General features: G+C 48.4%; 1 protein-coding gene across 1 annotated transcript in view; it reads left to right on the top strand.

Annotated features, from left to right (window-relative positions):
• CDH1 (cadherin 1) overlaps nucleotides 1–24,220 on the top strand; it is a 104,437-nt gene that overhangs the window by 23,968 nt on the left and 56,249 nt on the right.

Raw genomic sequence — 24,220 nt, 5'->3', positions numbered from 1 at the left:
ACCATGCCCAGCGAATTTTTGTATTTTTTAGTGGAGACAGGGTTTCACCATTTTGGCCAGGCTGGTCTCAAACTCCTCACCTCAGGTGAACCACCATACCCGGCCTGGCAATTCCATTTTCAAATCATAAACAGAAGCTTCTAGAGGCCATTCACTTATCTAGAGTTCCACAGCTAGGGGAGCTGGGAAGGAAAAGGTATGTGACCTGCCCTGGCTGCCTTTTATCCCTCCCGTGCTCAGCGGCTCTATTTCTAAGAATATTCCCATTCTAGATCCATCACTTTGGCCTAGAAAGGAACCTCATGTCAAGATCCACCCATGCAGCCCCTAAAATCCCCTTTACCACCGTGCCCGGCTCGGTTTTTAAAGTTCTAGTTTTCCATAGATGGGAATGTGACTTGTCTTGTAAAGTATTCTATTTTTATTTATTTATTTATTTGTTTATTTGGAGACGAAGTCTTGCTCTTGTCCCCCAGGCTGGAGTGCAGTGGTGCGATCTCGGCTCACCGCAAGCTCTGCCTCCCGGGTTCACGCCATTCTCCTGCCTCAGCCTCCTGAGTAGCTGGGACTACAGGTGCCTGCCACCATGCCCGGCTATTTTTTTTTTTTTTTTTCATTTTTAGTAGAGACGTGGTTTCACCGTGTTAGCCAGAATGGTCTCGATCTCCTGACCCCCGTGATCCGCCCACTTCTGCCTCCCAAAGTGCTGGGATTACAGGCATGAACCACCATGCCCGGCCCTTTTAAAGTATTTTAAATTCTAGTTTTCCAAAGATGGAAATGTGAATTGTCTTGTAAAGTATAACCGTCTCCTGCCCCTCCTTTATGACAGGCCTTGGAAAATTTTGCCCCTCCTTTATAACAGGCCTTGGAGAATTTTGCCTCTCCTTTATAACAGGACTTGGAGAATGTTTCTCTCCCATTCTTTCTCTTTAATCTGGGCAAGTTGTTTTTATTAATAGTATCACAGACCACCCCATACACCTTGAGGTTTAGTTCTCCTCGGCACGGTGTGTGAGTGCCTTCTGTGTGCTCTGTGTCAATTACCAGCCTTGTCTCCAGGAGTTTGGAGATGACCCGGGGGTGATAGAAAGCACTGGGATGCCAAGTCATCAGACAATGGGCTCATTCAGAATCCAGGTGGGGTGGGACTGTGTGGGCTGGATCAGCTGGCAGAGCTTCCCCGGGGTGGGGAGGCCAGGGGGAGTCTGGGATGTGGGGTGGCATGTGAGCAGGAAGACGGGGAGACTCTCAGCCTCTGTTGTTGGCTGAGAGGGGGATGCCCAAGCCTGGAGGGGTGGGAGCGTGACCTCCTGTGCAGAGAGGGGAGACAGGAACATGACAGATGGTATATTTGGATGGTGACTGAGGTCAAGTGAAACTGAACTTCCGGTCCTCGAATCGCACAGGAGGATAAGGGCTGTGAGAAAACTCCCTCGTTGGTTCTTCCTTTGAGGCAGATAGGGCCCAACAGAGCCTGGCAGGACTGCAGAAGGACAATAGTGTGGCTGGTTGGGTGGGGCCCTGTTGGCCTGAAGGCTAGCAAGCTGGGAGAACCTGGAGAACCTGGGCAGCAGGTCCTCCACCTTCTCTCTGCCTGGGGCAGCCCTTGGAGAGGCCTGAGTAGTCCAGGCTGATATATCAAGCCCGGGGCTATCCCATACCCTCTCTGATGCCCCAGATGTTTATCCCAAATCCCTTCCTCCTCAAGCTTGCTTCTAGGTGCTCATCTCACCCATCCTGTCCATCCACGTGTCCATCCTCTATTCATTTGTTTGGTAATGATGGAGGGGCTGTTATGTGCCAAGCACTGTTCTGAATGGGGGACACAGAGACCCAGACACATACGAATGTTCCCTCCTCATGGAATTTGTATTCTCAGGTATTGCGGGGAGCAGGCAATAAACATAATCCATGTGCAAAATATTTAGAGTGCTGGGTGGAGACAGGTGTGTAGGAAAGATGAATGGGAATGAGGCATTGCTGGGAAGCACTGGGGTGATCTGAGAAGGCCTCACTGAAGGAGCCATTTGAGCAAAGACCCACTAGAGTCGAAGGATCAGGCCATGTGACTAGGTAGGAAAGGGTGTTCTAGACGGAGGGGACAGCAAAAACACACCCCTGATACTGAGCAGAAGGGCAAGGTCAGTGATCAAGGGGCACGGGCTGGCAGAAGGGCAGAGGGGGTGGCAGCATGTGGAGGGCCTTGTACCCATCACCAGGACTTTGTCTTTCCCTCGGTACTCCTCTGGGCCTTTGGCCCAGCTCCACCGGCTGCCTTCTCCCGCCAGTTCTGCCTCCCCTCTCCATTCTGGGCGGTGGAGGCTGGTGGTTAGTAGCATGGGCACTGGCCTGCCTGCTCAGGTTCTGAACTGAGCACAGAGGCCTGGGCCTCTCCTGGGCTTCTGCTCCACTTGGCCCAGGGTGGGGCCATGGACTCCCATTTCCAATGGTGCTGCTGGCTCTGGCATATTCTGACCCCCTCCACTGGGGACACCTCCCAGTGTTCCCTGCCTGGCTCATTTCTCTCTCAGGGCCAGCTTCATTGTTGCTACCTCCAGGAAGCCTTCTCTGATCCTCATCCCCAAGGCCTGTGTCAGGATACATCCCACCCCTTCCCTTTGCCAGTTAGGATTCCCTGGGTTCCTTTATGCTCCCCCACCAGGCTGGGTACTTGGGAAGTATTCACAGCCCCCAGCATTAAGCCTGGTGTGTAGTTGCCACTCAGTGAGTAATTTGATGAGGGGCTCTTTGCTGCGGGAGGATTAGGCTGCAGGGTCACCCCCCAACCCCCAGTGGAGGTGACATCTCCATCTTTTGGGGACTTTTGCAGGGAGCGAGTGCATTATAATGGAGAGGAAGAAGCCAGAGTCCTAAAATTCCACTATTTTTTCATCACATTTTGCTCCTCTCAAAAACAAAAAACAAAAACACAGGCCGGGCACAGTGGATCACGCCTGTATTCTCAGCACTTTGGGAGGCCAAGGCCGGAGGATCACCTGAGGTCAGGAGTTTGAGACCAGCCTGGCCAACATGGCAAAACCCAGTCTCTACTAAAAATATTAAAATGAGCCGGGCGTGGTGGTGGGCGCCTATAATCCTAGCTACTCAGGAGGCTGAGGCAGGAGAATCGCTTGAACCTGGGAGGCGGAGGTTGCCAAGAGTGAGCACCACTGCACTCCAGCCTGGGTGACAGAGCGAGACTCTGAGAAAAGAAAAGTCTCAAAAAAAAGGAAAAGCCCAAAACCAGCTGAGCTTAGGTGGATCTCTCTGGCCATCTTTTTAAACAGTAAGGGACCTTTAGAAGTTTGATTTCTCTCTTCCCCTCAGCAAGGCTATTTGCTTCCTGAAGATAAATCAGTGGTAAAAAGTAGCTTAATTTAAAGCGTTCAATTCCCCTGCTTTTTACATTGAGGAGAAATTATGGTGACAGCTATTCCTGTTTTGCGTGCTTAGTACCAGCCAGGCACTGAGCCCAAAACTCCAACTCACTCTTGACTGTGGAGCCAACCCTGTGCCAGAAGAAAATCCCCACTCCCTACAATGTGTGGAATTCACATTATAGTTGGAGACGGGCGGGGAGAAACAAACACAGCCTGGAGATCCCGGAGAATGCCTGGTGTGGGTGCTGGGGGAAGAAGTCCAATTTCAGCTGCGAAAATGGGTCTTGGGAGTGGGTTTACACCTCAGATGCCCTTATGGCCACAGTCCATTGGCTCCTAGCCTCCTCCCCACTTTACAGATGAAGAGACTGAGGTTTAGAGAGGGGAACAGCTGGCTTGATAGAGGCAACTGCTGAGGCAGTTGAGGAAAGGTGAGGACCTCCCAGAGTGGGAGGGGCAAGGGACCGGGACCGGGAAGTAGAGGAGGGAAGAAGAAATTTTGCGGAGGGGTCTCCTGCCCTCGGTCCTCCTCCCCCACTTCTGGGAAAGTGGCTACAGGTACCAGCTCCATCATTTGAAATGCTGATTAGTTCATTAGCAGTTGTTTACAGGCCTTTGGCCTGTCTGACATTTTAACCCTGTGAAGTCCGAGGAAACAGTTCTCTGTCTTTAATATGCTTCAAAACCGCCTGCAAAACTAACTACAAGTGCAGACTGCACCCCTAGAGATTCTGATGTTTAAGTCTGGAGTGAGTCCAGGAATCTGCATTTTAAAATAAGCCCATCCTGTGCTGGAACTGGTGGTCCACTACGAGGACAAGCTGGGCGAGAGCAGGTTTCCAAACCTGGGCCAGAGCTGGGGGTGGTCACATGGAGAGCTTAAAAGTGGAGACTTTGAGGGGCTTTCCCTCCCAGAGGTTTCGAGTCAAGAGATTTGAGAGTTGATGTTTTCTTTGTTTGTTTACTTTTGAAAAAGATGATTATTGGTTGGGCTTGGTGGGGGATGGGCTATGAAGCCACCCGCAGTTGTAGACAAAGGTGTGTGTGTCTGTGTGTGTAATCAGTTCACACATGTGGATCATGTCCACATCTTTCATCAGATTTCTCTGAGGAATCATCCCAGATGACATTTAGGGCTGACTGAGTGGCATTACCAGTCTAAAATGGGAGCCGGCCAGGCGTGGTGGCTCACACCTGTAATCCCAGCACTTCGGGAGCCTAAGGCGGGTGGATCACCTGAGGTCAGGAGTTTGACACCAGCCTGGCCTACATGGCAAAACCCCGTCTCTACTAAAAACACAAAAATTAGCCAGGTGTGATGCTGTGTGTCTGTAGTCCAAGCTACTTGGGAGGCTGAGACAGGAGAATTGCTTGAACTGGGAGGAAGAGGCTGCAGTGAACTGAGATCACGCCACTGCACGCCAGCTTGGGCAATAGAGTGACACTCCATCTCAAAATAAAATAAAATAACATAGAGCCAATCTCAGGGTCTATCAAGACAGAGGTGAAGGGAAATGAAGTTGAGGCCTGCAAACTCCCTGTGTGTTCTTGGAGAAGCAAAACAAGCAAAATATGCAAGGTGTGTAGCAGCACCAGCAACTCAGTGGTGGAGGAGGGATTCCAGTGTATTTGGAGAGGAGACCGTAGGTGGCCAGGGGGCCCCTTCCTTCTGCCTGTCTGTTCATCTGTTCACCCATCATTCATTCTTCCATTCAGGTAGTCATTAGGCACCTGCTGTATCCAAGATCTCTGCCATCTAGGCTCCTAGTGCAGGGAGGGTAGACTGGATGATGCAGACTAGTGGGTGATTTGACAAGTTAACTTACATGGTTTTGGAAAGAGGCATCACTTTTATGAGTCTGCAAACACAACTCCCTGATTTCTGACTTGCCCAACCCAATATTAAAATGCATCACCAAACTCTCCTGCTGTCTGGGAGAAGCCAGCATGAAACTCAAGCTGAGCAGAAAACAGATCCAGCATGGAGATAAGGCAGCTGCAGTTTCTCGTTTAGGTTGGGCCAACTAAGAATTTTGGGGACTTTCCGTTCTGTGAATGGGGAATTAAATTGCTTCCTTATTTTTATTTTTTATTTTTTGAGATGGAGTCTCGCTCTATCACCAGGTACAGTGGTGTGATCTCGGCTCACTGCAACCTCTGCCTCCTGGGTTCAAGCGATTTGCCTGCCTCAGCCTCCTGAGTAGCTGGGGCCACAGGCGCCCGCCACCACACCCGGCTGATTTTTGTATTTTTAGTAGAGACAGGGTTTCACCATGTTGGCCAGGATGGTCTCATTCTCCTGACTTAGTGATCCGCCCTCCTCGGCCTCCCAAAGTGCTGGGATTACAGGCGTGAGCCACTGCGCCTGGATGCTTTTTAATTTTTTTGGAAAGGTGGAGGGGATTTGGTCTATGATTAATCCATCTGGAGTTTGGTAACAGATCCAGCAGGTATGTAAGGCATTTTAGTTATTTGAATCTAAATGAAATCCCGAAATCGCAGGGCAATTAATCATGAACCTGAGGGCTCCTGAGTTGTCTTTGCTTGTTTGCCTCAAGACAGGTGACTTGTCTCCTATTTTTTTTCTTTATTTCTAGACATGTCATGACTTTCAGATATTTAACACTTTTTAAAAGATTTGTTTTCCTCTCTCATGGGAAGACACTTTTAAAAGATTTGTTTTAAAAGATTTGTTTTCTCTCATGGGAAATTTCTCTGTCACAGTTGGATCTAGCTTCTCTTTCTATCTTGTGCCTTGTTTTTAGTTAATCTTCTCCTATGTGTCAAATAATCAAAGACCCTTCAGTTATTTATTGATCGAGAACCCCTCGGTTACTGGTATGCATTTAGTTTTACCCATGTGAGATTGTTTAGTGTTTCATACCAACTCTACTGTAATCTTATATCGGCAGGGCGCGGTGGCTCACGTCTGTAATCCCAGCACTTTGGGAGGCTGAGGCAGGCGAATCACGAGGTCAGGAGTTTGAGATCAGTCTGGCCAACATGGTGAAACCCCTTCTCTACTAAAAATACAGAAAATTAGCCGGGTGTGGTGGCATGGGCCTGTAGTCCCAGCTACTTGAGAGGCTGACACAGGAGAATCGCTTGAACCCAGGAGGCAGAGGTTGCAGTGAGCCGAGATCACACCACTGCACTCCAGCCTGGGCGACAGAGCAAGATTCTGTTAACAAAAACAAAAAAATTTTTATATTATCCCATTTTATGGATGAAGACACTGAGGCTCTGAGACATGCCCTTGACTGTTTAGTGGTGGGGCAAAGATTCACAACTTGTCCCTAACTGCCAGATGCACCACTTCCCTTCCTTGAGGAAACTGACTCAGGCTCTCCCAAAATCCACGGGACCAGTAGCAGGATTTCTTTCTAGGGCATCTCGTCTTCTTGTCAATCTTTTCCCTCTGTGAAATGGCATTAGTAGAACCTACTTCGTAAGGTTTTGGGGGAGATTAAATGAGATAAACAATATAGAATGTCATGTATGCACTCAGAAATACTATTAGTTATTACTGATAATGGGTAAACATAATTGCTATTATTATTAACACTGACATAGCCTTACTTTATGTGGGGCATTGCCCTGAGCATTTGTATAGTAACATATAATTCTCCCAGTTATCCTGTGGGAGTAGTAAGTTCCAGACCACATTTTTTTTTTTTTTTTTTTTTGAGACAGAGTCTCACTCTGTGGCCCAGGCTGGAGTATAGTAGTGTGATCTTGGCTCACTACAGCCTCCGCCTCCTGGGTTCAAGCAATCCTCCTGCCTCAGCCTCTTGAGTAGCTGGGATTACAGGTGCCCACCGTCACACCCGGCTAATTTTTGTGTTTTAGTAGAGATGGGGTTTCACCATGTTGGCCAGGCCGGTCTCGAGCTCCTGACCTCAAGTGATCCGCCTGTCTCGGCCTCCCAAATTGCTGGGATTATAGGCGTGAGCTACTGCGCCCGGCCTAGACCCCGTTTTTGGATGAGGAAACTGAGATCCAGAGAGGTTCATTTAGCTGTGGTCTACTGTGACAGGGAGATTTGCCACTTAGAAAGTTTTAGGGTCGTTTTATTTTCATAATAGAACACAATGAACCAGACCATCCCTGCTGCATTCTAGACCATTAAGTTTCAATAATGAGAAAGTTGGGATTCCCCAGAGACGGGGATTCTCTTTCTCATAGTAGCAAGACTTCCCAAAACAACATTTCTTTTTCAAGATTTCATTAAGAATCTCTTCTTTATATCTTGTCTTTTGTTGTTATTGTTGCTCGTTTGTTTTTGTATTTGCTTTGTTCATTCCCACCTCTCCAACAAAGAATTTTGAAGTTTGGGGCACCCAGATGCATAACTGCATAATAGCTATATGTATTTCTCAGAAAGGGTTAAGGAAATGGGCAAAGGAGAAGTAAGAAGAAAAGATAAGAGGAGAGCCACGTGTGGTAGTGTGCACCTGTATTGACAGCTACCTGGGAGGCTGAAGCAGGAGGATCACTTGAGCCTAGGTGTTCCAGACCAGCTGGGGCAACATAGAGAGACCCCCATCTCTAAAAATATGTTATAAAATATTTTAATTACTTTTTTTTGTTTTTTTGAGATGGAGTTTCACTCTTGTTGCCCAGGGTGGAGTGCAGCGGCGTGATCTTGGCTCACCGCAATCTGCGCCTCCTGGGTTCAAGTACCTCAGCCTCCCAAGTAGCTGGAATTACAGGCATGTGTCACCACACCCAGCTAATTTTGTATTTTTAGTAGAGACGAGGTTTCTCCATGTTGGTCAGGCTGGTCTTGAACTCCTGACCTCAGGTGATCTGCCCTCCTCAGCCTCTCAAAGTGCTGGGATTACAGGCGTGAGCCACCGCGCCTGGCTTAATTACAATTTAAAAAGAAAGATGAGTATAGAAAGAAGGTTGGATAGTGATGTGCTTGCCACAGACCTAGATCCCTGCTAAAAGCAGACCACAAATTTGACTCTGAGCAAACAGGAAAATAAGATCAGTTGCATAATTAGGTTTCTATGAGTTAAGCATAAATCTGTGCCTTAGAGAGGATCCGGCTTCTCCACAGAGCTCTTAACTTCATGTGATTTTGGCAACAGCTCTTAATACTTAGGCCTTTCCATTGGTATTTGTCATTATTATGCAGCTAATACATGTTTGATGTGCAGAAAACATTAGAAAATATAGATAGCTGAAAGAAAAAAGCTGGGTGCAATGGTACGTGTCTATAATCCCAGGTGTTCTGGAGGCTGAGGTGAGAGGATCAGTTGAGCCCAAGTGTTCAAGTCCAGCCTCCACAGGGAGATACCATCTCTTAATAAAAAGAACACAAATATTTAAATTGTGTGTAAAGTCACTGTCTAGATATCACCACAAGGGAACATTTTTGTATACATGCTCCTAGAAGTGAGGTCTCTATTATTATCTTATATGTTGTAGTATAAATTCAAGAATAAATAATGGCATTTTACTAAAGCAAATCGTTATCCAACACTCCCCTGCCTCGAGGCCATTGTGCCTACTGTTCCCTGTGTCCAGAGCACCTTTCCCCCAGGTGTCCTCATGACACTTTTGCTTATCTCTTTCCAGTCTCTGCTCAAACTGCCCCAGTTCTCAGCAGAGTCTGTCTTGGATAATAGCTCACATCTATACCCTTGTCACTGTACCACCTACCCTGCCTTTTTTCCATTGCACTAATTACTATTCAACTTAATGACCTGCTTGTCTTCCTCTCTTTGAATATGAGGTCCTTGAGGGTGGGTCTGTTTTGTTCATTGCTGTATGTCTAGGGCTTGGGCTCAGAATTCTGCCCAGCATACAGGAAGTCCTCAGATATTTGAATATGAATGACTCTACACAGCTATTTCTCTTGTTTCTATATTTATTACAAATAGATCTATATCAATAACTACTAAAATATGCCTACAGAAATGTTTCCTACATAGAGTTAGATTTATGTACATATGTTTTTTCAAAATCATGCTCTTGGTCTTCCTACTTCAATGTCTATTGGCTGCTTTCTGATTCCTTCGAGGCAGCATGTGGTAAGATGTCTCTAAACTGTACCGTGGTCTATCAAGTGTTCACAGAAAACCTTCTGCAAATGCAATTTCTTTTCTTTTTTTTTTTGATTGATACAGGGTCTCACTATGTTGCCCAGGCTGGTCTTGAGCTTCTGGGATCAAGTGATCCTCCTGTTTCGGTCTCTCAAAATGCTAGGATTACAAGCATGAGCCACTGTGCCCGATCTGCAAATGTAATTTCATAATTAAAATATTTTATCCATAGCTGGGAGTGGTGGTTCATACCTACAATCCAAGCACTTTGGGAGGCCAACGTGGGAGGATCGCTGGAGTCCAGGAGTTCAAGACCAGCCTGGGCAACATAGGGAGACCCTATCTCTACAAAAGATAAAAACATTAGCTGGGGCCAGGCACAGTGGCTCATACTGGGGACTACAGTGCCACCACGCCTGGCTAATTTTTTTTGTATTCTTAGTAGAGACGGGGTTTCACCATGTTAGCCAGGATGGTCTCGATCTCCTGACGTCGTGATCTGCCCACCTTGGCCTCCTGAAGTGCTGGCATTACAGGCATGAGCCACCATGGACGGAGTCTCGCTCTGTTACCCAGGCTGGAGTGCAGTGGCCGGATCTCAGCTCACTGCACGCTCCACCTCATGGGTTTACGCCATTCTCCTGCCTCAGCCTCCCGAGTAGCTGGGACTATAGGCGCCCGCCACCTCACCCGGCTAGTTTTTTGTGTGTTTTAGTAGAGACGGGGTTTCACCGTGTTAGCCAGGATGGTCTCGATCTCCTGACCTCATGATACGCCCGTCTTGGCCTCCCAAAGTGCTGGGATTACAGGCTTGAGCCACCGCGCCCACCCTTTTTTTTTTCTTTTTAAAGAAAATGGTAGCCTCTGATGGCTACTGTCATGCCCCTGGCTTTTTTCAGGTCCGAGTCTGTCTGGAGACCTTTCCTCCCTATCAGTTAGGGATCCTTTCTTGGCTACTATTATGTTACTTTCTTCACCTTTGCCTCAGAATCATAAAGTTGGAAGGGCTTTTGGGGCCACCTGGCCTAGCCCTCTCTGCCACCACCAGGTGTGTGCTCCGGGGAGCTCCGTCTCCCATCCTAAAACTATCACCTTCCTGATTGGGCCTGTCGCTCACAAGACACTGCCTGGCTAGGCACCCCCTGACTACACCTTCTCCTGTGCCTTGAAGGACCTCAGAGGTAAAGATTTGGGTCTCTTGTGTCCCATCCTTACTCCAGAACCCAAAGCTCAGTCCCCAGCACATAGAGGGCCCTTAAGGGATGTTCATGGACAGATGAATGACTCTGCTTCTGCCTTCAGGTGGGTACCAGCCAGTCGACAGCCAGATTCATTCAGAGCCTGCCATGGCAAGGCACCAGCCCTGCGCCTTCAGGGAACGTGGCAATAAGGAAGGATTTCAGAGGGCGGCACATTCTAGAAGGAAGTAAAGCAGTGAAACGGAGTAAGGAGTGCCTGGGGTAGTGGCGCAGGGCCCCTCTAGCTGAGGAGTGGGTCAGGCAGGAGGACGCTTGTGTAGTACTTCGTGGTAGAAAGGAGGACGCCATGAAGAGAGCAATAGGAAGAGAATTCCAAGCAGAGAAACAGCGAGGGCTGAGAGCCTGAGACGGGAAGGAGCGCGGTATGCGGAGTGGGCAAGAGGCCCAGTGTGGCAGGGCCTGGTGGGCAGATGGGCTCACAGGCGGGAGATAAGCTGGGAGGGGAAGGCAGAGGCTAGAGCTGATCTCTAGTTTTTTTAGACCTTGTCTTCCGAAAGAGAGATAAGTGCCTCTGCCTCCATCAGCTTCCACCGAGATGAAGTGATACAAACCAGACCGTGCAGCCAACTCCTGCATCAGGTTCCGTAGGAATCCTTTCCCCGCCAGCGGAGGAGGCTCTCTGTCTTTTGGAAATGATGTTTAGGAGACAGAGCTGATTCTCATTTCTTCCATGCATACGGCTAAGCACGGGCTGGTGTGTGAGAAAGGGTTCGGGGCGGGGGTTGGTGGGAGTTAGTTCCCGGCTGTTCTGCCTTATAGTCCCAGGCAACTCCGACCTTCCCTGGCCACTACTCACACCTACGCTTTCCTATGCAAACTCTGATCTTCTTTTTCAGCCCTAGAATCCCAGAATAGCAGCTAATATGTATTGAGCCCCTTTATTTTTTCTTTTTAAGACAGGGTCTCACTTTGTCACCCAAGCTGGAGTGCAGTGCAGATCACAGCTCACTGTAGCCTCGAACTCCTCGGCTCAAGCAATCCTCCCACCTGACCTCCCGAGTAGCTGGGACCATAGGCATGTGCCACCATACCTGGCTAATTAAAAAAAATTTTTTTGTAGCCGGGCACGGTGGCTCACGCCTGTAATCCCAGCACTTTGGGAGGTGGAAGCGGGTGGATCACCAGGTCAAGAGATTGAGACCATCCTGGCCAACATGGTGAAACGTCGTCTCTACTAAAAATACAAAAATTAGCTGGGCATGGTGGCACGCTCCTGTAGTCCCAGCTACTCTGGAGGCTGAGGCAGGATAATCGCTTGAACCCTGGAGGCGGAGGTTGCAGTGAGCCGAGATCGTGCCACTGCACTCCAGCCTGGTGACAGAGCGAGACTCCATCTAAAAAAAAAAAAATTTTTTTTTGTCAAGATGAGATCTCACTATGTTGCCCAGGCTGGTCTCAAACTCCTGGCATCTTGCCTCTGCCTCCTAAAGTGCTGGGATTCCAGGTGTGAGCCACCGTGCCTAGCCCATTGAACTTTTATTCTGTGTCTGACAGTGCTAAAGGGCTTTATATGGATTCACTTGTTGAATCATCCCATGCCCTTAGGAAATAGAGACCATCACTATTTCTGTTTTGCATACGAGGAAATTGAGGCAGGAGAGGTGAAATCACATGCCTAAGATGGCATAGTTGATAAGTGGTTCTGGGGTTTGAACTTGGGTCATCTGTCCTCTGACCTGGGACTGTCAACCACTTAATGCTACACTGGGACCCTGACTTAAGGACTCAGGGTCTAGGCTCCTTATCTCAAAATTGGCCCCATGTTGCCACACAACGGCCAATCGCTTATGTCCTTGCCTTGCTTACCATCTAATCGGGCAGGCCTAGCAGACAGGGACACTGTCTTTCTTATCCTCTTCGTGCCATGCATAGAAGGGCAGGACTCCATTAGAACTTGGAAGCTTCCTCTCTAATTTATGGTTTCTTCCTCTCCAACATATGGGAGAGATAGATAAGTCTCTTTAATTAGTTCACTAAGATTAATAAGCCATAGACCCATCAAGGAAAATTCAATAAATGCTCACTGGGCATCTTTTATGCACCAGGCTCTGTCTACATTCAGAGTGAGAGAACAGTCACAGCTGACATCTATGGACCACTTACAACTGGCCTGGCTCTGGGCTAACCCCCACTGTGTACAGATCTTATGTATACTTCACTCCATACCCTGTGACGTAGGTCTTCCTGAAAATCACCACACTATGTCAAATCACCCATTAAAAACACCAGACTTAGGCTGGGCGCAGTGGCTCAAGCCTGTAATCCCAGTATTTTGGAAGGCTGAGGCAGGTGGATCGCTTGTGCCCAGGAGTCTGAGACCAGCGTGGGCAACAGAGTGAGAGCTCATCCTATCAAAAAATACAAAAAGTACAAAAAAATTACCTGGTAGTCCCAGCTACCTGGAAGGCTGAGGTGGGAGGATCGCTTGAGCCTGGGAGGTCAATGCTGCAGTGAGCCGTGATTGTGCCACTGGACTCCAGCCTGGGCAACAGAGTGAGACCCAGTCTCAAAAAACAAAAACAAAAACCACCAGGCTTATGGGAAAATGGGTTCAGGAGCTCAGCACTCAAGAACTTCATCATAATACATTAGATAAAAAGAATTTTGCTTGTGGAAATGGGTCTCTAAAGGGTTGCGGCTTGTTATTATAAGTGGGGGAAGGAGAATTGTCTGAAATGAGATGGAAGTTGTAACACCAGGTGTGGATGGGTGAGGTGTGTAACACATGAACTGAGGCAACTGGAGAAGGTGGGTGTTTTGTGCATTCCTGTGCTTCAGCTGGATAGAGTCTTCTGCATTCACCTAGTGTTGGTTGGATACAAAATTGCACATGTGAGCAACCTTGACATTGAGTTATGCTCAAGTTATTTTCCCTTTTTTTTTTTGTTGAGATGGAGTCTCGCTCTGTCACCCAGGCTGGAGTGCAGTGGCACAATCTCGGCTCACTGCAACCTCCACCTCTTGGGTTCAAGTGATTCTCCTGCCTCAGCCTCCCCAGTAGCTGGGATTACAGGTGTGCACCACCACTCCCAGCTAATTTTTTTTGTATTTTTAGTAGAGGCAGGGTTTCACTATGTTGGCCAGGCTGGTCTCGAACTCCTGACCTCAGGTGATCTGCCTGCTCTGGCCTCCCAAAGTGCTGGGATTACAGATGTGAGCCACCGCACCCAGCCTGCTCAAGTTACTTCCTAATACGTCGTTTACATGGAAACACATTTGCATTTTCAAAACAAGGATTATTGAAGAACTGACTGTATTATCTCCAATTTGCAGTGAAGTAAACTGAGGCTCTGAGAGGTAAAGTGACTAGTCCAGGGTCCCGCAGATGGGAGGTGGCAGAGCCAAGATTTAAACTCAGCTCAGCCTGAGCATTTAACCTGTGTGCCACAGGGCTCTTCCTGTTTATATCCATGAGAAACAAGTTATGTGGACAAAGATGGCCAAGAGGAGAGATTGATGGAGTATGGCCAGTAGTTAAGAATCTGCAAGAATAATGTTTTATTCATTTATTTATTTNACTGAGGCTCTGAGAGGTAAAGTGACTAGTCCAGGGTCCCGCAGATGGGAGGTGGCAGAGCCAAGATTTAAACTCAGCTCAGCCTGAGCATTTAACCTGTGTGCCACAGGGCTCTTCCTGTTTATATCCATGAGAAACAAGTTATGTGGACAAAGATGGCCAAGAGGAGAGATTGATGGAGTATGGCCAGTAGTTAAAATTCTCAAAAAAAAATGTTTTATTGATTTTTTTATTTTTTTTTTTGGTTTTTTTTTTTTTTTTTTGAGGCAGAGTCTTGCTCTGTCGCCCAGGCTGGAGTGCAGTGGCCGGATCTTGGCACACTGCGAACTCCGCCTCCCGGGTTCACGCCATTCTCCTGCCTCAGCCTCCCCAGTAGCTGGGACTACAGGCGCCCGCCACCTCGTCCGGCTAGTTTTTTGTATTTTTTTAGTAGAGACGGGGTTTCACTGTGTTAGCCAGGATGGTCTCGATCTCCTGACCTCGTGATCCGCCCGTCTCGGCCTCCCAAAGTGCTGGGATTATAGGCTTGAGCCACCGCGCCCGGCCATGTTTTATTTATTTTTAAGACAGGGCCATGTTCTGTCACCTAGGCTAGAGTGCAGTGGTACAGTCATAGCTCACTGCCGCTCACCTTCCCAGCCTAAAGTGATCTTCCCACCCCAGCCTCCCAAATAGCTGGCACTACAGGCACACACCACCACATCCAGCTCATTTTAAATTTCTTGTAGAGACAGGGTCTTGCTGTGTTGCCCAGGCTGGTCTTGAATTCCTGGCCTCAAGCAATCCTCCTGCCTCAGCCTCCTAAAGGGTTGGGATTACAGGCATGAGCCACTGTGAATGGCCAGAAGCACAGTTTTAAAATGTTTGATGATGGCTGGGCCCGGTGGCTCATGCCTCTAATCCTAGCACTTTGGGAGGCTGAAGTGGGCAGATTACTTGAGGTCAGGAGTTTGAGACCAGCCTGGCCAACATGGTGAAATCCCATCTCTACTAATAATACAAAAATTAGCTGGGCATGGTGGTGGGTGCCTTTAATCTCAGCTGCTCAGGAGGCTGAGATAGGATAATTGCTTGAACCCGGGAGGCAGAGCTTGCAGTGAGCCGAGATTGCACCACTGCATTCCAGCCTGGGTGACAGAGCAAGACCCCGTCTCAAATAAATAAATAAGTTTGATGATGACCAGTATAGCCTGGACCCTTTGCATTCAGCGTGGTGCATTCCATCCTGGGTGACAGAGCAATACCCTGTCATAAATAAAATAAATAAATAAGTTGGATGACCAGTACAGCCTGGACCCTTTGCAATCAAAGTGGATGCCTGGTGTTTGGTGCTGAAGAAGTGCTGGGGCCCTGGGCAGCAGGTGGAGGGTGGGCACTGGGGAGGCCCCCAGGAGGATCAGAGCAAAGGCTACTCATCAACTGATGGGACTTCTCAATATTTCAACCATTGGTGTGTTTGTGTCAGTCCATACTAGGTGAGTCTCAGTCCTGATTTTATCTGCAGTAAATCCACATGGTGAGTTTGGTTAGTTCTCATTATAGAAGCCCCTCCCCATCCCCAAAACTTTTAATTATGGAAACTTAAATACATAAAAGTTGAGAAATAGTACAATGAAGCCATGCATGGTGATGCGCACCTGTGGTCCCAGCTACTCAGAAGGCTGAAGTGGGAGGATTGCTTGAGCCAGGGAGGTCCAGGGTACAATGAGCTATGATTGCACCACTGCACACCACTGCACTTGCCCTGTAATAGGGCAAGGCCTTGTCTCAAAAACAACAACAACAAAAACAAAAGAACACCCTCATTTTACAATTAACATTGTCATATTTGCCTTCTCTGTGTGTGCCTCTTAAGCGTGTGCGTCCGAGCATGCACTTTATGAGCCATTGAAATATGCTGCAGGCATATTTCACCCCTAAATACTCTAGTCTGCATCTCCTGAACCACAATGCCATTATCGCAGCTAAGAAAATGTATATCATCTAACATCCACTCTGATGGCAGATATCCCCAACCATCCCAAGAATGTCTTGTGTTTATTACAAACGCTCACATGCCAGTCATTTCAAACATCGTCTCCTGAGGTCCTTGTGTACCCAGAAGGGAACATGAGAAGAGAAGGTGGTGGTCTTGCCTTTGATGTGCCTAAGGCCCCCTTTTTGTTCTCCCACTTTGGAGATAGAATTTGAAGCATCGGTTGGATTCTAGGAGCAGTTACACCTTTCTGTTTTTGTGTTTAAAAGCATGTAGGTTTCGGCCGGGCGCGGTGACTCAAGCCTGTAATCCCAGCACTTTCGGAGGCCGAGATGGGCGGATCACGAGGTCAGGAGATTGAGACTATCCTGGCTAACACGGTGAAACTCCGTCTCTACTAAAAAATACAAAAAAACTAGCCGGGCGAGGTGGCGGGCGCCTATAGTCCCAGCTATTCGGGAGGCTGAGGCAGGAGAATGGCGTGAACCCGGGAGGTGGAGTTTGCAGTGAGCTGAGATCCGGCCACTGCACTCCAGCCTGGGCGACAGAGCCAGATTCCGTCTCAAAAAAAAAAAAAAGCATGTAGGTTTCATGTAAGCTATATGCATGCACACACCAGCCACACGTGGGACTCAAGTTTGTAACTTTTTTTTTTTTTGAGACGGAGTCTTGCTCTATCACCCAGGCTAGAGTACAGTGGTGCAATTTCTGCTCACTGCAAGCTCCACCTCCCGGGTTCATGCCATTCTCCTGCCTCAACCTCCTGAGTAGCTGGGACTACAGGCGCCGGCCGCCATGCCTGGCTAATTTTTTATATTTTTAGTAGAGACGGGGTTTCACTGTGTCAGCCAGGATGGTCTCGATCTCCTGACCTTGTGATCCGCCTGCCTCGGCCTCCCAAAGTGCTGGAATTACAGGCATGAGCCACTGTGCCCGGCCTCAAGTTTGTAATTTAAAAAGACATTTCCTTCCCCTATAATAAAGCATAGCTGGCATTTCTACATCTGAAGCATCTGAGATAAAGCTGATGGTGTCAGCATGTTGCTTTCAAGAGAAACAAAAGGTTATGATTTGATAGGCCCTGAAATTAGACATCAAGTTCAAGACAGTATAAACTTAGGTGTGATCATTTTCCAAAGCTGTCACTCAGATATTTAGCAAAATGTCCCCCTTTACATTTCCCCTGTCTTCTACAGGTCTCTGCCATCCACCCCAAAGGAGGAAAGTTAGGAGGGAAGATTGTCAAAAGTCCTCAAATATAGCTATTTTAGATTTCTTTTTTTTTTTTTTTCTTTTTGTGAGACAGAGTCTCGCTTTATCACCCAGACTGGAGTGCAGTGGTGCAATCTTGGCTTACTGCAACCTCCACCCCCAACCCCTGGGTTCAGGTGACTCTTGTGCCTCAGCCTCCTGAGTAGCTAGCTGGGACTGTAGGCATGCACCACCATGCCTAATTTTTGTATTTTTAGTAGAGATGGGGTTTCACCATCTTGACCAGGCTGGTCTCAAACTCCTGACCTCAAGTGATCCACCCACCTTGGCCTCCTAAAGTGTTGGAATTACAGGTATGAGCCACTGCACCAGGCCTATTTTAGATTTCTTTGAATGTAGTAGAAGGTAACAAGCGTAGTTCATATACTTTTACTATTTTTTTTTTTTTTTTTTTTTTTTTTTTTTTGAGACGGAGTCTCGCTCTGTCACCCAGGCTGGAGTGCTGTGGCCGGATCTCAGCTCACTGCAAGCTCCGCCTCCTGGGTTCACGCCATTCTCCTGTCTCAGCCTCCCGGGTAGCTGGGACTACAGGCGCCGCCACGTCGCCCGGCTAGTTTTTTGTAGTTTTTAGTAGAGACGGGGTTTCACCGTGTTAGCCAGGATGGTCTCGATCTCCTGACCTCGTGATCCGCCCGACTCGGCCTCCCAAAGTGCTGGGATTACAGGCTTGAGCCACCGCGCCCGGCCTACTTTTACTATTTTTAATAATGACCAATGTTTCCTGAGCGTGAATAGTGCATTAAAGTGCTGAGTGGCACGCCTGGTACGCAGCAGGAGTCCAATGTTAGCTATATGGACAGTACCTGACATTCAGTGGATTTGAATCATTCAGACATGAAACTGCACTATGATATTTTACCTAGTAAAATCCCATTAAAAATTTCTTTTAAATATGTTTTGTAGAGACAGGGGTCTCACTATATTGCCCAGGCTGGTCTTGAGTTCCTGGGCTCAAGCAATCCTCCCACCTTGGCTTTCCAAAGTGCTGGGATTATAGGCATGAGTCCCTGCAGCTGGCATCAAGTCCCATTTTATATTGCAACTTTTAAAGAATGGGAGTGCATCACATCTACTTTTAAAGGAAAGCTGAGCACGTTTTGAGTTATGCACAGTTTTCAGCAAAACAGCCCATGCATAAAATCCAACAGGCTTGTCAGGTTGGGCTGGTGGTTTTACTTTCTCATGTAGTTCTCACGACAGTCCTGTTATGTAGAGATTACCATTTGGACCATCTTATAGAGAGGAAACTAAGCCTTAGAGAGGGTAAGTGACTTAAGTATGTCTGAGTGGTGGAGCTGAAACCTCAATCTTGGTGTGGCTGACTTTAGACTTGTTACTTGTAACCACTGTGCAGTCCCAAGCTTGTGTTTGTTGCTGTTCCTAATGCAGCATTGGTGCCTCTAAGCCTCATATTATGAACTGGTTCAGAGAGAGAACGCTACAGTCCCCACTGGGTTCGTTTAGTGTGGTGTTCAGGTATGTTGACATCGTGCTTCCTTCAGTCTTTCTCAAGCCTCATAGGCAGAAAACCCGTCACGAAAGCATAGTGGTCAAGAGCCATGGGTTCTGGGGCCAGATGGCTTGTACTCACTCGAATTCCAGGTTCACACCAGTAACTTGTAAGTTATGTGACCTTGGGCAAGTTACTCGACCCCCATATGCCTCAGTTTTCTCATCTGTCAAATGGAGACAATAATAATACCTAATTCGTACTATTATGAAAATAAATGACTAATATAAGCCTGGCATGTAGTGTGCTATAGAGCATTAGCTGCTAATATTATCTCCACCACCAAAGGCTTTAGCCAAGACTGCCTTCAAAAGCAGTGTTTGTGGGGTGGTAGTGTTTTAGAAAAGGTAATGTTTCCTTTTTTTTTCTTTTTTTTTGAGATGGGGTCTGACTCTGTCACCCAGGCTGGAGTGCAGTTGTAGTGCAACCACAGCTTATTGCAGCCTCGACCTCCCAGTCTCAAGCCATCCTCCCATCTCAGCCTCCTGAGTGGCTTGACTATAGGTGTGTACCACCACACCTGGCTAATTTTGTATTTTAAATTTTAATTATTATTATTTTTGAGATGGGGTCTCACTCTGTTGCCCAGGCTGGAGTGCAGTGGCACGATCTCAGCTCACTGTAACCTTCGCCTCCCAGGTTCAAGCAATTCTCCTGCCTTAGCCTTCCAAGTAGCAGGGACTACAGGCGTGCACCACCATGCCCAGCTAATTTTTGTATTTTTAGTAGAGATGGGTTTTGCCATGTTGGCCAGGCTGGTCTCAAACTCCTGACCTCAGGTGATCCGCCTGCCTCAGCCTTCCAAAGTGCTGGGATTACAGGCATAAGTCACCATGCCCGGCCTGAAATTGTACACTTTATTTATTTTTGAGACAGAGTCTTGCTCCGTCACCCAGGCTGGAGTGCAGTGGCGCGATCGTGGCTCATTGCAACCTTCACCTCCCGTGTTCAAGCAGTTCTCCTGCCTCAGCCTCCCAAGTAGCTGGGACTACAGGCGCCCACCACCACATCCGGCTAATTTTTGTAATTTTAATAGAGACGGGGTTTCACCATATTGGCCAGGCTGGTCTCGAATTCCTGACCTTGTGATCCACCCACCTTGACCTCCCAAAATGCCAGGATTACAGGTGTGAGCCACCGCACCCAGCCAATTGTACACTTTAAATTGACAAATTTTGTGTTATGTTAATGATATCTCAATGTTTTTTGAAATGCCAACGGGGAACAAATCATCATTAGTGAAATAGCTCTTGTTCAGATTAGTAAGTAGAGCTCCAGGCCTGAGCTTTTAGTAAACAGTTATGAGCCCCACTGGTTCCACGTGGTCCTGCCCTCTGAAGCAGAGCCGTGGTTTGCAGCCTTCCCAGAAACAGAAAGGCTTCTGGGAAACCACAGCTCCCTACCTGCTGAAGGAAATGGACACCCAAGATAAGCTGGATATATTGTGTGTGTAATCAAAAGGCAGGCAGGCAGGCAGGCAGGGAGGTTTTCCAGATGAGCCTAAGCTAATGGCTTAAAAGGGTGTTTCAAAGAGAAAGCAGTAGGCTGACTGGTCTGAACTCCTGCCCTGTCAGCAGAAACAGTGCATTCACAACGCTGGTATGAACTGCAAGCCTCTGCCTCCTGATTTAGTTAATAAGCAGTTTTCCTGTGGAATTGATTGAGGGGAGAGAGGTTTTCTCTTCCTGGCTCCCTTGGTGTGTGCCCTCTCATGTCAGAAGGCAGGAAGTTCTCTGGGAATTCACACCAGAGGTTTTGCTATTATTTAAGCAAATTAAGGCCTTTGGGAACAGCCAGGTGGCCTTTCAGGTTTTGCCAGGGCCAAACAGCCCTATCACCTGCCAAGGTGTTGAGTCAACTTATTTACAGCACTCAGAGCCAGTTCCTGTGCTGCTGAAATCCCCAAAGGCCTGGTTTAAATGGGCCTGGTCAGACATCCACACCGCCTGCCTCATCAGCACTTTTAGCCTTCCACCTGCAGTGCGGGCTTGACTGAGATGCCCCAGTGGCTTGTCCTGGGAACAAACCACTCCCATCTGTAAGCTGCTGCCCTCCTTGGGTAACTTTGCCTCTCTCTGCCTCTTTACTCCCTGCACAGAGGGTCAAGGGGGCACATCATCCAGGGAGGCAGGGCTAGGTGGAAGTTAAGGTGATGGGCTTTGGGGTCCGGCAGGCCTGAGTTCAATTCCCAGCTCTGCTGTGTGCTATTGTAGCTGTGTGGTTTGGGCAAATCCCTTACCACTGTGGGTATTGCTTTATTCACCTGTGAAATGGGAGCAACACAGTACCCACCTTCCAGGCTGTTGTGAAGATTGACTGCAGTTCTGCCTGGTGCTTCTGATAGGGTCAATAACTGAGGGGTTGGCCGGGCGCGATGGCTCACACCTGTAAGCCCAGCACTTTGGGAGTCCGAGGCAGATGGATCACGAGGTCAAGAGATCGAGACCATCCTGGCCAACATGGTGAAACCTCGTCTCTGCTAAAAATACAAAAATTAGTTGGGCGTGTTGGCGCGCACCTATAGTCCCAGCTGCTCAGGAGGCTCAGGAGACTCGCTTGAACCAGGGAGGTGGCGGTTACAGTGAGCCAAGATCGCGCCACTGCACTCCAGCCTGGCGACAGATGAGTGCTGGGGGTGTTGGAGGGAGGCTGGAGAATGAAAGGGAGGCAACTGAGGCCACAATGTCTGGCTGTTTCGAATCCCCCCACCACCAACTCAAACCCTCTGATCTGCAGATAAAGAACTCCAAGACAGTTCTTACTTCTCTCAGAATAAAAGCCCAGCTCTCTCCAGTGAGGCTCCAGCTACATCGGACTTTGTCACTGACTACCCTTGTGTCACTCGCTCTATTCAGCCACCACCCTGGACTGGCTCCCAACCAAGTTGTGTTTGCTTTTCCCTCTGCCTGGAATGTCCTTCCACCAGGGACCATGTGACTCCCTCCCTCCTTCCTTCCCTCCCTTCCAGCAAGTCTTAGGTCTCAGCTAAAACTGCCTTTGCTCTAAGTCACCTTCATTGCCTTTGACATGGCACCCCACTGCCTCCAGCACTCCCTCCTTATCCTTCCTCCCTGTTTATTTTACTATTTTTTATTTATTTATTTTGAGACAGAGTCTCCCTTTGTCACTCAGGCTGGAGTGCAATGGCGTGATCTTGGCTCACTGCAACCTCTGCCTCCTGGTTTCAAGTGATTCTCCTGCCTCAGCCTCCCAAGTAGCTGGGATTACAGGTGTGCGCCACCGTGCCTGGCTAATTTTTGTATTTATAGTAGAGACGGGGTTTCACCATGTTGGCCAGGCTGCTCTTGAACTCCTGATTTCAAGTGATCTACCCATCTCGACCTCAAAGTGCTGGGATTACAGGCGTGAGCCACCATGCCCAGCCCCTGTTTTATTGTTTTCTCTACAGCGTTTACTACCTTATTGTATGTTTTTGGCTAAGGGACCTTGGAGTCAACCCCAGGAGAACAATGCTGAGGAACCAGGAGCGGCTCTCCCATAACTTCACACATCTTCTAAAGCTGGCTAGGACTGCACTTCATTCTCATGATTTCATGCCCACGGTTACCTACAGGGTGTTACCTGAGCAGAGCAAGTGACATGAGGGTAGTTGGTGACAGAGTCAGAAGTAGCTGAGGCCTCACTGTAGAGAGCTGGGCTTTCATTCTGGGAGAAGTGAGTCTCTGGAGGACTCTGCACAGCAGTGGCTTATCATGGCCTGACCGAGGTTGTAGCAAGCTCACTGGGGCTATTGTGTAGAGAAGAGGCCGTAGCAACCTGGGCCAGAATTGGGAAGATTAAGGAGGCTACTGCAGTGGTCCAGGCGTCCAGAGATGAAACAGAGATAAATTGGGTCTGTGGGGAAAGAAGTGTCGGCTGACAAGCTGTTCTGTCTCTGTGTTCTCCTCTCCCCGCCCCTCTTTGCCCACCCTGTCCCCATTCCTCAGCTGTGCTTTGTATTTTGTAATTCACAGCACTCAAAGCACTCACGCAGGAGGCCTGACATTATTTATCTGGTTTGAGTTGGGGGTGGGGGTATTGGAAACAATTAGACATTGTGGTCTCAGTTGCCTCCCCTTCATTCTCCCACCTCTCCCACACACCCACAGCACTCATTTTAACCCCTCAGTATGTCTTTTCATTTTTCCTTCTTTCTTTTTTAGAGTTAGGGTCTCACTCTGTCATCCAGGCTGGAGTGCAATGGTGTGATCACGGCTCATTGCAGCCTTGACCTCCTGGGCTCAACCAATTAACCCCACCTCAGCCTGCCCAGTAATTGGGACTACGGGAGCATGCCACCACACCTGGCTAATTTTTTCTCTTTTTAGAGATGTGGTCTCGCCATGTTGCCCAGGTTGGTGTCGAACTCCTGAGCTCAAGCGATCCACCCCGCCTTGGATTACAGGCATGCACCACCATGCCCGGCCAATTTTTAAATTTTTTGTAGAGACGGGGGTCTCACTATGTTGCCCAGTCTGGTCTCAAACTCCTGGACTCAAGTGATCCTCCTGCCTCAGCCTCCCAAAGTGCTGGGATTTACAGGCCTGAGCAATCATGCCCGGTCCCCTCTGGATGTCTTTAATCCAGAAATCCCCTTTGGGATCTGAGACTCTTTGAGAGACTGTTGAAGGCCAAGGAGCCTCTCACAAGTACCCATATCTTAACCCACAGTTCCAGGGGCCCACATCTTCCTTGACGCCCTCACTAGCCCAAACCTTGGCTCAAGTCCTAGGTGCTCACTGCTAAAGCCTCAAGGAGGGGGTCAGGAAAGCAGAACAGCAGCCCAGGAAACTCCTTTCATGGCCACAGAGATGTTTCCAGATGGCCTGAGAAGGGAGTGGTTGAGGTGGGCAGCTGTTGTTCCCCATGGTATCAAACCTTTGATCAAGAGGGGTGGAGAGGCCGGCGCGGTGGCTCAAGCCTGTAATCCCAGCACTTTGGGAGGCTGAGACGGGCGGATCACAAGGTCAGGAGATCGAGACCATCCTGGCTAACACGGTGAAACCCCGTCTCTACTAAAAAATACAAAAAACTAGCCAGGCAAGGTGGCGGGCGCCTGTAGTCCCAGCTACTCGGGAGGCTGAGGCAGGAGAATGGCGTAAACCCGGAAGGCGGAGCTTGCAGTGAGCTGAGATCTGGCCACGGCACTCCAGCCCAGGCGACAGAGCGAGACTCTGTCTCAAAAAAAAAAAAAAAAAGAGGGTGGAGAAGGATTGACTTTCTCAAGTTCAGGACTTCCTTCTGGCTCCAC

The sequence above is a fragment of the Rhinopithecus bieti genome, unplaced genomic scaffold, assembly GCF_001698545.2.
Source record: "Rhinopithecus bieti isolate Rb0 unplaced genomic scaffold, ASM169854v2 scaffold_32081, whole genome shotgun sequence".
NCBI classification, from domain to species: domain Eukaryota; kingdom Metazoa; phylum Chordata; class Mammalia; order Primates; family Cercopithecidae; genus Rhinopithecus; species Rhinopithecus bieti.
This window is presented reverse-complemented; position numbering and strand designations above follow the sequence as displayed.